Below are 14,567 nucleotides of genomic sequence, written 5' to 3'. Positions count from 1 at the left end.
TCATAAATCTATGATGTACAAAAGTGTCTGATTTGTACAATCAAGTCCAATTTACCTTTTTCTCTGATATATCTTGAGCTATTTAGAGACACACACATATCAAAATGATATATCTTCTGATTAAATGAACGTTTTCAATGATATCTGATAATATTTGATAGTTATTGGCATTTGCTCATTTTTATGATTTCTTTCTACTTATTTAAATATGTCTTATACAACTATTTTGTATTCTAAGTGGATACTTCTTGAGTATTTGGGGGTTTAAATATGTCAGCAATTATTTCTGGTAAACTCTTATTCATGGCAACTTATTTCCCTGTTTATTTGGTGATCTTTAATAATAAGTTTATAATTGGATATTTTTATGTAGAAAACCTATGAGTCTAAGCTGGGGTTGCAAGAGCCAAAGAAAATTTGCATTCGTGTATGTTGAAAGTTAAGAGCATTTGTGTTCTGGGAACAATCTAGCCCCTTAAAGTTGTGTGGAAGAATGAAGAATTTCCAGTATCAGCATTTCCACCTTTAACTGTCACATGATTTAGTCTCCCAATGGATGGTAGCACCAGAAAGAAAACAATTGCCCTCAGGGAAACGTTGGGGCTTTCTGTGATTGCTTTTTGCTCACTAATCTTTTATACCCTTTGGATGGTAGAGAAGGATGTCCTCAAAGATTTCCTTCACTTTTTACTTTTAAACCAGAAATAAATTAAAAGGCATATTTGATCCTAAATAAAAGCTGATTTTTCATTTGTTTGTTTTTTAAGCTGAAGAATTTTCAGAAAATTTATTCTGTAATACTACCACAAGAAGTCCAAAATTATCAGTTTCTAAATATCACACTATTTGAAAGATATAATAGATTGTTGCTTCAGGGAAAGTGCTGCCCTTGATAAGCTTATTAAATGCTAGGTTCTGCTCATCAGGGATGCTAATTAAGTAGCCTAATTACTACAGTTAACTATGAGGGCCCACCTTGATAATGGAACTTCTGGCCCCAGTCAGGTCTTCAGATGACTGCAACCCAGGCCAAGACCTGACTACAATCTCAGGAGAGACCCTGACCCAGAACCACCCAATCAACCCACTCTCAAATTCACAACATGCAGACTCTGTGAGATATACATAATACGTACTTGTTATTATTTTAAGCCACTAAGTTTTGTGATAATTTATTACACAGAAATGATAACTGATACATACTGTCATTATTGAAATATTAAGATCCATTATTTTTTATAGCAGAAAATGTGTACATATAATCCCTAAGTTGAAATCAGTCTGATGCTCTAGTTTCTTTACGGATAGTTTAATCAGACAATAAACAGCATATTTAGATGAATACACAAATAAGGACCAAACCATGGTTATTCACTAAGTCAATTATACAAATGCTTAGAAGCAAATCTTATGCCTGACTCAATAGAAAAATCTACACTACCTGTTTAAAAAAAAAAAGCATAAGAAACTGGTAAACATGTTTCTTGTTCTCTTTCTCTCAGGGGAATTATAAACATCCAACTAACAGATTTCTTCTATTTTTTGTGTGCATATTTACATTTTCTTCTGAAAAAAAGAGCAGTACAGAATTTGCAAATGACAATTTCATATTCACTGTGATTTCAGTAGCACTGTTAGTTGTGGTAATAACAATAAATAATATTGTTAGTTAACAGGATGCCATTCAGCAATTTTTTCCAGCTTTAACACTAAGGCTTTAAAGAAATTATGTTGGAAAAATGTAATAGCATGCAATGAAGTGAAAAATGTCTTCTACATAGTGAATATAATGGTCATTGTTAATACCAGGAATATATGACAGATTTTTAAATGGGGCTCTCTTTGCTTGATCTACTTTTTATCACAGCATGCAGGTGACAGTAAAGGCTATTAAAAGGTGGTATGTTTGATCACAGTCTACGGTTACCAATAAAGAGCCTCTGTTTATTTAAATAAAAGTAATTGCTGCTACCATAAAATGAAAAAGATACACTATGTAATCTTTATTTGAACAAAATGAGGAGCTCTGGTCCATTAGTAAGCATAATGCATAAAAACCTCACATACCCTTGGAGAAAAGGCTTTGTTCAGAAAAAAAATGGCAATATTCAGCTACTTAAAGCAGAAATTTACTGAAGCTAGATGATAGAAAATACAAGGATAACCTATTTCGCTTTACAAATCTCTTTTTTTAGATCAGCATTAACGACTACAGTCAACTTTTGGCTCTCTATTTGTCACTCAGCCATACTCTTTGTTTCACTGTATTGATTATGTATGTCTTAAATAACAGCTATTTTTTTTTCCTGTGGCTTAAAGAACAGCTTCAAGGGCAAGCATGAAAGGTAATTTCTGATAGGGTACTTGGCTGAGCATGTAGCTCCAAAAGCAATAAAATTGTTTGTTGTCTTGACACACATCTTAGGATCAATTATTGTCTCAGCTAACATAGGCCTTATCAATTTATTGTCTATATACTGGTGTACCAATATTGACACAATGTTAATGAGAAAACCAAATGGGAAAATGTGAGCTCATCAAGTTTCCTTTTTTCTTTCTTTCCTTTCATTTTTTTAAATCAAAACAGTGTCTCTTAGCATGGAATAGTCCTTATTATTTAAACCTGCCTACTAAAGTTAAAAGTAGCTTTGACGAGCATTCTATTAAATCAACTATTTGATGTTTGCTTTAGCACATAAGCCAAGTGTCTGCTGTCCATGTTTGAATTCCCCAAGCATTACTCAGCTTTCAACAAACACAGATAGCTCACTTAATCATTAGCCATCATAAATGGAAGAGTTTCTATACCTTTCTGGAACAAAGATAGCTAGCTTAGTCTTCTCCCTGCTTAAAACAAAGCTAGAAACTTATTGTAAGTTTTTTAGCCTCTTATATTTGAAGTTAGAATTTAAGGAGGTAAATCATCTATCTGCCATTTTCCTGAAAACTAAGATATAACTGGTGATATTATTTCATTTATTCTCTTACCTGAAAGTAATGACTAGAACAACCTCATACTGTTGAGGAAGTGAATCATCTGGAGATAAAATTTGTTGCTATGCTTCAGGGTGACTTTGGATCAGAACTCAGGAGAAGAAAAGCAATTTTATATTAGTCAAGAACAAGCTGTGATGTTTAACAAGAATGCCTGAGCACATAATTCCACACAACAGTCCTGGAAACACTAGCTTCTTAATCGCTATTGCTTCTTTGTTTTGTACCCAATTTATCTGTCATGCCATTTCGGCTAACGCCATGATCAAGCCTTTCATATCTACTTTGTCGCCAACATTATCTCACACGTTCAGTAATGACCTCTGCTCACTGGAGGCTTGCCTCACAAACCCTAGTTCTACTTGGGTTTCTGAAAGTCTATCTGAGATGGGGAAGTTCTTTCAGAAACCATCAGGGTATCACGTCCCTGATCAGAAACAGCTGAAAATTCTATGTTAGTAATTCTGAATAGTAAATGGATTCTGTTTTCTGTAATGATTTAGGATATACATAACTGTGTTTAGGTAGCAAGTGTTCAGTCTTGTGATATATTTAGCTAGGCTTAGGTTTCAGGCCCCCTAAATATACTGGCCCCTATCAAACAAAGCCTTGGAAGGTATACTCATGGTTCTCTATTTTTTTCTAAAAGAGCACCCCAAATATTTTATGAGCTTTAGTCCCCGTGAAACCTAGATCTGCCTGTGCACTTATTAGATGGACTAGGTAGTCTGGAGAAGTTTTTGAAAATCTATGTTCAACACTCTCAAAAAGATGACAATCCTGCTGAAGAAATAACATTCATACACACCAAAGAATCATGTGAAAGGTATGGTGTTTAGAGTCAAAGATATAATCTCCAAATCCCAGCTCTGCCACCTACATTCTGTATGTAATTATAGGACAAATACATTAACTGCCTGATTCCTTTAAATCATGCAAAAACAGACATAATACTTAAATCATCAGATTGTTCAGAATATTAATAAAAACAAATATGTGAAAAAATGTCTTGCATTTACCATATCCATGTAAATGTTATTTGAATCATCATATCTCAGGTTTTATGAGATCTTAAAGAAGATCTATTCAACATTTGGATTCTCTCTATAATATCCCCAAGTCATGGCTGCCTACATACTGCTTGACTATATCCAGTGATAAAGACTAAGGCAGTCCACTGCATATAATTAATTACTTAAATATATAGCAGAGTTTCTGGTTTTCATTTTTGTTATTTTTGTTTTATTTTGGTATTCAGGTATAGGTATCTGATTCATGATATTAAAATATATATATATTTATATATATACACTATATATATTTATATTTGTATATTTATATATGTATTTATATTTCTATACATTTATACATTTATAAATTTATTTATTTAAAAATTTATAAATATATTTATATTTATATATTATATAAATATATTTATATTCATATATTATATAAATATATTTATATTTATATATTATATAAATATATATATACACTATATATATATAAACTATATATATATATATATATATATATATATATATATATATATATACACTAACACTAAGGAGTGCAGTATTGGCTAGAAATTGCTGTTTGGCTCTCACCCACATACTAAGGTACTATCACAAAACCAATGAAGCAGTGGGTTCGCCAGCACACATTATAGCCTGAGAACTGAAAGTTGTCTGAGATCCAATCTTGGACGAGTAAACAAAATTATAACAGAAAAATGTATAAAGCCTGAGAAGGAATGGTGAGAGTAAAGAGGGGTAACAAGGTGAGAGTAGTGTATGTCATGGAAAATCAAAGAGAATTTTCAAAAAAGGACATAGTGACATCAGATGCCACTGAGATATTGTCCTAAAACATTCAGATAATTATAAACCAGATTCAGGCTCCCTGAGATCATTAGTGAAGTGGTGGGTAATTGAGTGGGTGTGAGTTTTAAAGCCAGAGCATGCAGACAAAAAGTAGAAGTTCCTGGCCTTTACTGGCAGTGGGTGGGATAGGGTAGCATTCAGGTAGCACATCAGAGAAAGATGTGAAGGAATTACTAACTGCAGGGAAAAAAGCAAACAGGGTTGAAAATACCCAAAGAAGATGAAATGTCACATGGAGTGAGGTGTCGGTCTTGGGGCAGAGGATAAGTAATGAAATTCAGAGCATGAAAGTCTGGGTTAACCTTAAAGCAAAAAAGGGATGTTCTGCCCTTGCAATGAGAAAAATTGTTGGGATTTATATATGTATTCTTCTGTTTTCAGAATATGTATTCTGTTTTAATGATGCTGAAAAGACATACCCGAGACTGGGTAATTTATAAAGAAAAAGAGGTTTAATGGATTCACAGTTCTATGTGGCTGGGACGATCATGGTGAAAGGCATGTGTTACATGGTGGCAGACAAGAAAGAATGAGAACCAAGTAAAACGGCTTTCCCTTTATAAAACCATCAGATCTTGTTGGACTTCTTCATTATCATGAGAACAGTATGGGAGAAACCACCCCCAGGATTCAGTTATCTCCCACCAGGTCCTTCCCACCACGTGGGGGAATTATGGGAACCACAATTCAAATTGAGATTTGGGTGAGGACACAGCCAAACCATATCAAAATAGTTCTAGTATAATTGACAAGTTTGGAGCTAAGAAGCCAAGAAATTGCATGCTGTGAGCCTTGGGTGGGCTGAGAGTTTCTAGGCATCTACTAATACGTAGCCCAGGACAGCAGCTGCTGCCAGTACTTAGAATTCTAAATAGAGCCTTTCTGAGGGGTTGTCCCAAAAGATAAAGTTAAAGCTGCCAGTTGCAGCAAGCTGCAAGAGAGGGTCACCCCAGAAGGACTCTTCTCAGGTACTTGAGTTGAGAGATGCTAAGGATACTCACCTCTAAACATTATTTTTTATTTTTAAGTCAATGTTATTATGCATATCTATGGTCTACAACATGATGTTATAAGATACATTTATATAGTAAAACCATTGCTAAATTGGACCATATTAACATGTCCTTCTTTACAAATAGCTATTTTTCTTCCCCTCTGACAAGAGCAGCTATAATCTACTCATTTAGCAAATATCCCAAATATAATGCATTGTTATTAACTAGAATCATCTTGTACATTAATCTTGGGACTTGCTTATCCTACATAGTTTCTACTTTGTATCCTTCTACCTACTTCTCCCTTTTTGCTCCCCCAACCCCCCAACCAAAGTTTTATTGTGGTTCAATGTTCTATGTTTATATGTTTGACCCTAATTTTTAAGATTGTACATATAAGTGAAATCATACAGTATTTTTCTCTGTGTGTCTGTTTTATTCCTCTAGATTCATCCATGTCATGGCAAATGAAAGAATCTCCTCCTTTTTAAGGCTAAATAATATTCTATTATACTATTATATATTAAATAGGTATAGAGTTTCTTTTTTGAGTTCAGGGGTACATGTACAGGATGTGCAGGTTTGTTATATAGATAAATATGTGTCATGGAGTTTGTTTTACAGATTACTTCATTAGCCTGGTATTAAGCCTAGTGTTCATTAGTTGTTTTTTATTATCTCCCTCCTCCGACCCTGTACCTTCCAATAGCCCCCATGTGTGTTGTTCCCCTCTATGTGTCCATATGTTCTCATCATTTAGCACCCACTCATAAGTGAGAATATGTGGTACTTGATTTTCTGTTTCTGCATTGGTTTGCTAAGGATAATGGCCTCCAATTGCATCCACATCCCTGCAAAGGATATAATCACATGCTTTTTATGGCTGCATAGTATTCTATGGTGTATATGTACTACATTTTATTTATCTAGTCTATCATTGATGGGCATTTAGGATGATTCCATGTCTTTGCTATTGTGAATACTCCTACAATGAACATATGTGTGCATGTGTCTTTACAACACATGCATTCATAAGTTCCTTTGTGTACATATCCAGTAATGGGATTGCTGAGAAAAATGGTGTTCTGTCTTTAGGTATTTGAGGAATCGCTATGCTGTCTTTCACAATGGTTGAATGAATTTACACTTTCACCAACAGTGTATAAGCATTCCTTTTCTCTGCAACCTCACCAGCATCTGTTATTTTTTGACTTCTTAATAACTGCCATTCTGACTGGTGTGAGATGGTATCTCATGGTAGTTTTGATTTGCATTTCTCTGATGATCAGTGACATTGAGCTTCCGGACCCCAAGTATGTCTTCTGAAAAGTCTCTGTCCATGTTCTTGCTTTTTTTTTTTTTTCTTGTAAATTTATTTGAGTTCTTTATAGATGCTGGATATTAGACTTTTTTCAGATGATAGTTTAAAAAATTTTTTACTCATTCTCTAGTCTGTCTGTTTTCTCTGTTGATAGTCTCTTTGGCTGTGCAGAAGCTCTTTAGTTTAGTTAGATTCCACTTGTCAATTTTTGCTTTCATTGCAATTACTTTTGACGTCTTCATCCTAAACTCTTTGCACATGTTTATGTCCAAAATGGCATTGCCTAGGTTGTGTTCCATTGCCATGGTTTTATAGTTTTAGGTTTTACATGTAAGTCTTTAATCTATCTTTTAAAAAAATTTTGTTTTTTTTTTTTTTATTGTACTTTAGGTTCTGGAGTACATGTGCAGATCATGCGGGATTGTTGCACAGGTACATACATGGCAATGTGGTTTGCTGCCTTCATTCCCCTGTCACCTATATCTGGCATTTCTCCCCATGTTATCCCTCCCCAACCTCCCTACCTCCTGCTGTTCCTCCCTATCCCCCACAACAGATCCCAGTGTGTGATGCTCCCTCTATGTGTTCTCATTGTTCAATATCTGCCTATGAGTGAAAACATGCGTATTTGATTTTTTTGTTCTTGCAACAATTTGCTGAGAATGTTGGTTTCCAGATTCATCCATGTCCCTACAAAGAACACAAACTCATCATTTTTTATGGTTGCATAGTATTCCATGGTGTATATGTACCACATTCCTTGTCCAGTTTATCATCGATGGGCATTTGGGTTGGTTCCAGGTCTTTGCTATTGTAAACAGTGCTGCAATAAACATATTTGTTCATGTGTCTTTATAATAGAATGATTTATAATCCTTTGGATATATATCCAGTAATGGGATTCCTAGGTAAAATGGAATTTCTATTTCTAGGTCCTTGAGAAATTGTCACACTGTTTTCCGTAATGGTTGAACTAATTTACACTCCCACCAACAATGTAAAAGTGTTTCTATTTCTCCACATCCTCTCCAGCATCTGTTGTCTCCAAATTTTTTAATGATCACCATTCTAACAGGTGTGAGATGATAGCTCAATGTGGTTTTGATTTGCATTTCTCTAATGACCAGTGATGATGAGCATTTTTCATGTTTGTTGGCCTCATTTATGTCTTCTTTTGAAAAGTGTCTGTTCATATCCTTCACCCACTTTTGAATGGGTTTTTTTTTTTTGGTTGTTGTTTTCTCTTGTAAATCTGTTTTAGTTCTTTGTAGATTCTGGATATTAGCCCTTTGGCAGATGGGTAGATTGCAAAAAAATTTTCTCATTTTGTTGATTGCCAGTTCACTCTAATGATTGTTTCTTTTGCTGTACAGAAGCTCTGGAGTTTAATTTGATCCCATTTATCGATTTTGGCTTTTGTTGCCAATGTTTTTGGTATTTTAGTCATGAAGTCCTTGCCTATGCCTATGTCCTGAATGGTTTTGCCTGGTTTTCTTCTAGGGTTTTTATTCTGTTAGGTCTTATGTTTAAGTCTTTAATCCATCTGGAGTTAATTTTAGTGTAAGGTGTCAGGAAGTGGTCCAGTTTCTGCTTTCTGCACATGGCCAGCCAGTTTCCCCAACACTGTTTATTAAACAGGAATCCTTTCCCCATGGCTTCTTTTGTCAGGTTAGTCAAAGATCATATGGTTGTAGATGTGTGGCATTTCCTCCAGGGCCTCTGTTCTGTTCCATTAGTCTGTCTGTCTGTTTTAGTACCAGTACCATGCTGTTTTGATTACTCTATCCTTGTAGTATAGTTTGAAGTCAAGTAGCGTGATGCCTCGAGGTTTTTTCTTTTTGCTTAGGATTGTCTTGGTTATGTGAGCTCTCTTTTGATTCCTCATGAAGTTTAAGGTGTTTGTTTTTTTTTTCCAGTTCTGTGAAGAAGGTCATTGGTAGCTTATGAGGATAGCATTGAATCTATTATTTACTTTGGGCAGTATGGTCATTTTCAAGATGTTGATTCTTCCTTACCATGAGCATGGAATGTTTTTCCAGATGTTTGTGTCCTCCTTTATTTCCTTGAGCTGTGGTTTGTAGTTCTCCTTGAAGAGGTCCTTTGTTAGTTGTATTCCTAGGTATTTTATTCTCTTTGTAGCAATTGTGAATGGGAGTTTGCTCTTGATTCGGCTCTCTGTTCATCTGTTACTGGTGTATAGGAATGCTTGTGATTTCTGCACACTGAATTTGTATAATCTATCTTGAGTTAGTTTTGTATATGGTTGAAGGAAGGATTCCAGTTTTAATTTTCTGCATATGACTAGTTAGTCATCCCAGCACCATTTATTGTATAGAGAATTCTTTCCTCATTGCTTGATCTTGAAAGGATTGTTAAAGATCAGATAGTTTTAGGTATGTGGACTTATTTCTGGGTTCTCTGTTCCATTGGTTTAGGTGTCCGTTCTTGTGCCAGTACCATGCTGTTTTGGTTACTGTAGCCCCTATGGTATAGTTTGAAGCCAGATAGTGTGATGCCTCCAGCTTTGTTCTTTTTGCTTAGGATTGCATTCGTTACTCAAGCTCTTTTTAGGTTCCATATAAATTTTAAAATTTTTTTCTCCTTCTATGAAGAATGTCAATGGTAGTCTGATAGGAATAGCATTGAGGTTATAAATTGCTTTGGGCAGTATGGCGTTTTAAAAATAAAGATTTTTCTTACCCATGAGTATGGAATCTTTTCCCATTTATTTGTGTCATCTTTAATTTCTCTCTCTCTCTCTCTCTCTCTCTCTCTCTCTCTCTCTGTGTGTGTGTGTGTGTGTGACCTTATTTCCAAGTAATACTGATTAAAAATATTTACACATTTATTTTTAAGTCCACAGTTTAGCACTCTTGTTTATATGGCTTTAAAAGTTATAGCACAAGATCTTTACATTAAGGAGTGGGGGAAAAGATTCCATTCAAAACAAGCCTGATGATTATATAAATGTTTTTTCTTGTACTTTATTTTAAATACATGACTTTTTAAATGATGCTCATCTTTTTTTCATTTGGTAGTAAAATAATAGTGTAACTTTTCATCAAAATAAAATTTACCACAGAAGTAAATAAATTTTCCCAATTGAAATTGGCCCTTCAGCTGCCACTAAATAAAATTTCTCCAACTAACCTGAGTGAAAAAGAGCTCATGGTTGTCATTATAAGCAAAAATATAAAGTATCATACCATTGGCTATATTGCTCTTTACAACATAAACTGAAAGAACCAGAGATGCTTTATAGAAGTTTCGCTGGTTTTGAAACTTAATATGGGTGTGAATTTTTTTTCTTAACATTCTTGAAATTTTACCACCACCCCTCTCTCTGTTGCAGAGATGGTATCTGTGACTACTGGGATAGACAAGAACATTTGTTCCAACTAAACAAAGCCAAAATTTAACTGCACAGTAACAATGCACTGTTCATCATGCAGCTTTTTGTTTCCTATATATTCAATTTTTAAACATGTATTAGGGTAGATAAACTTGTGTTATAATGATTTAAGTTTGGCTTTACAATATGGAAGAAATATGAGGAAGTAAGTACATGACCTGGGAAAGAGAAAAGGGAGAATTTTTACCATAATGAAAATAGATACAGTCAAATGCAACTTCATAATAAGAATATAATCTACATAAGTTTTCAGAAATGTACTTCTCGAAACTCCCCTTAATTTGTGGAACAGATCCCTCCTCTGTGGCATTAAGCAGGAGGAGGGGAATCAGTTTGTTTCAACAGAAACAGTTCAGCACAACAGCAAATAGCTTAACTTTGGTCCACTTCTCTGTTAGCTTAAGGACAGTCATACTACCCATAAGTCATTCAAAAACTCAACAAGTAAATTTAAAAATATATTCATGTGTAATTTCATTCTGAAAGCCAGCATAGCTATTCTGTCCTCATTCTCTGGCTTTTCAGCTTCAGAATCTACTGTTGGCTTGCTTTCTAATCCTCAGCATCTTCGTGATCTTCCCTGGCAGCTTCAGTAGCATCTGCTTGGCTAGGCTTCCCCTCCTCTTGGTTCATAGATTTCTGGGGTGATCCAAGTCTGCTTCTAGAAGTACAGTTTGTACTTCCACTGGAATCTGATTTATCCATTCAATGTGAAGCTTCTGTACATGTACTTCAGTACCTTCTTCAGTCTGAATTCAACCCACTTCTAGAGCACTTATTTGGACCTGCTCTGGACGTTCACTCATAAGTGAACAATGTACCCGGCTGTCCTGGAGAAGATCTGGATGGACATGTTCCACAGTCACTTGTGCTGAATCCACCTAGACCTGAAGCAATGGTAGCACATGCACCTTCCCAACTTGTTCTATAATAGTCATTGATATCACAGGTTCAGTTTGCACATGTGTTTCTACTGAAATAACTTCTTCCAATACTAGATGCTCTGAAATATTGTGAGTATCACTGAGATGCCTCATTAATTTATTTTCTTGAATAAACCACAAGTCACATAAAGAACAGTGGTTGGGTTTACATTCAGTGTGTATTACCAAGTGGTCTTTGAACTGGTCCCAGCTATTAAACACACTGTTGCAGACCTGGCATTCATAAAGCTTTTTTTTTTCTTTTTTTGTCCCTACTCCAGTTTCGCATGCAGTGAGATGACATTTGAGGGTGCTATTTCTAGCAAATCTTTTATCACAATTTGGACACTAAAAAGGTTTTTCACCTGTATGTGTTCAAAGGTGTTCTTTAAAATATCCAAAACCATCAAATTGCTTCTCACAGTACTGACATATGTAAACTTTTTTCCCAGTTCTTTGCTTCTTAGTGACTCCACCTTCTTCAAGATGGTAACAATTTAGGTGCTGTTTTCATGTGCTCTCCTAAAGATACCTTTTATTGCATGTCTCACTCTTGAAACTCTCAGAAGAGTGGGATTTCGTGTGTTCCTTCAAATGATAAAACAATTTAAATGAACCATTGCATTTCTCACAATGGAGCAAGTCCTTCACATACGACAAAGTTCCACAATGTCAGTACTTTCTATCTCTATGCTTGTGGGTTCAGATGCACAGCCATCTTTTTCTTTAATCTGCCCTTTTCTGTCACCTTGATGACATTTGCTGGTAATATCTGCCAAGAGTGCTACAGCTGAATCATTAGAGGAACTCGTGCTCTGTATGTACTTTATCAATGCTTGGCAGAATCCACTTCCTCTAATGTTTTGATGCCTTCATCTTCCACTTCAATTGTGCCGTCAGCAATCTCTACCTCAATTTCAACAGGTTCTGATTCTGCAGATGGCAATGATTCTGTGATAACATTTGAAGTTTCTGCAATCTTCCTTGTATTTTGGCCTCACTTTTTCCTGTGGTATTTTCCTCTAATGGAGCTGAGTTTTCTTTGTTCCTGACTTTAAGGGCTTTCATAATGAAGCAGGAAATTTTATCTGACCTCTTCATGGGTGGGAACTAGCATGTAGATGCTGGGGCTAGCCAGCCACTTCAGCACCAGCTGGGGCAAACTTTACTCATTGGAACCCATTGTACTCAATCTGTCAGCAGGGAGCATGCAGGTGAGCCAGTGCAGGAGCCAGGGCAAATGCTTTTGGGTGCCGGCAGGAGTAAAATTCTATGCAGACCCTGTGGACTCCATCCCTGGCTGGACCCTCCAACCACAAATGGACTCCTCTTTAAAATAATGTCATCAAGTTGTCCCTCTGAAGTCAAGCTGCTTCTCTCTGATTTCAAACTAGTTTCTGATGTCCAGCTGCTTCTTCTCTGCTCTGCTCTCTGCTAGAGGAGCCCGGGGTTTTTATAGGCACAGGATTGAAGGTGGGGCAGGGCATGGTTGGTTTTGGAAATGGCAACATTCGAGTGGGAAAACAGGAAGGCATGCTCTCACTTTGGGGTGCCATCCCAGGCTTAAGGGTGGGACCCTTGCCAGGGAACTACCCTCCTTTGCCCAGAATTTTTCTGCCTCCTATCAATAACTTCTAGCATTTGTAGAAACTCTGCTTCTTTCCATAAATCTTTGGCTTCTTCTTCTCCTGTATCATTAATTTTGGTGTACATGTGAACTGAATTAAATGGCAAAAGGTCATTTTTACCAACACCTTCTATCTCTACCAAAGGTTTCTGGGTAAACTGAAAGAATTTGTAGAAGAACTTAATGCAAGCAGCCAGAAAAAGCATTGTGAGCCTTAAAATGATGTCTGTTGACAGGATGATGTCGGTAAACTAGTCCTGATGTTGCTGTTGATTAAATCAGTCAAGAATCATCTTACGATATTCAGGAAACTTTTGAAGGCATTTCATCCTCTCTTCAACCTCCATGGCCATCAGGTTTCCCTAGTTCATGGTCTGTCCTCCTTCTGAAGCAGGACATTTTCCCTGACCTCTTTGCAGGCAGGAACTGGAGTGTGGGTGCTGGGGTTAGCTGACTGCTGTGGCACCACCTGGACCAACTTCACTCACTTGAACCCACTGCACTCAACCCCTCACAGGAGGGAGCATGCAGGTAAGCAGGGGCAGGACCTGGAGTGAGTGCTTTGAAAATTCTGTGCAGCCCCCACAGTACCATCCAGGGTGGACTACCTGCCCCCTAAAAGCCTCTGAGAGTGTGTTACAGTGCTCTTTTAGCTTTGCCATCCACAAATGGCCTAAGTGTTAAACAGCTCAGTGGGCCCTCTGCCTTTTCACGTGAGGAAGTTCCTCTCCACCAGCAAAGGCAGAGAGTCAGTGTGACAGCCTTTAGCATCTGCACCCATGGCTCCCAAGCTCTTGTTTGGCATCCAGGAAAAATCAGGGCACATGAATAAATTGAAGGATGGTGAATGCAGAGTATTTTACTGCTGATGTAAGTGGCTCTTAGTGTGAAAGGGAAGTGAAAAGGGAATGGAGCCAGTTGCTTCTCCCAGGATGGTTGGACTCATCCAAAGCAATGCTGCCAAGCCATCCCTCTGAAGTCAAGCTGCTTCTCTCTGATGTCAAACCATAGTCTCTGGTGTCCAGCTTCCCCTTTTCTCCACTCTCTCTGCTGGTGGGACCTGGGGGTTTTATGGGCACAGGATGGGAAGCAGGGTGGGCCATGGGTGGTTTTGGAAAAGACAACATTTGATTAGGAAAACAAGAACGCATGTTCTCAATTTGGGCTGCTGTTACAGGCTTGAAGATGGGACCATCTCCAGGGACAGACTCTTTTCTACCCAGAATTTCCCTGTCTCCTGTCTCCTCAAAGCCTCTCATGCTTTCCCTTCTCAAGGCATGATGCAACTCACACCTTTCCCTACCCGTAACCCATAGCTTGCCTTTCACTTCCCCGCAAGAGCCAGGGTGCTCCTTCTTAGGACTTGCTGGTACATGTGTGCTCAGTTGGACCCCTAGGGGGAGACAGTATCT

At 37.0% G+C, this 14,567-nt stretch overlaps 1 pseudogene; it reads right to left on the bottom strand.

The window, feature by feature from the left end:
- Positions 1–10,994: 10,994 nt before the first annotated feature.
- On the bottom strand, positions 10,995–13,579 carry LOC101046505 (zinc finger protein 131-like; annotated as a pseudogene).
- Positions 13,580–14,567: the final 988 nt, after the last annotated feature.

This window comes from Saimiri boliviensis, chromosome 4 (genome assembly GCF_048565385.1).
Source record: "Saimiri boliviensis isolate mSaiBol1 chromosome 4, mSaiBol1.pri, whole genome shotgun sequence".
NCBI lineage: Eukaryota > Metazoa > Chordata > Mammalia > Primates > Cebidae > Saimiri > Saimiri boliviensis.
This window is presented reverse-complemented; position numbering and strand designations above follow the sequence as displayed.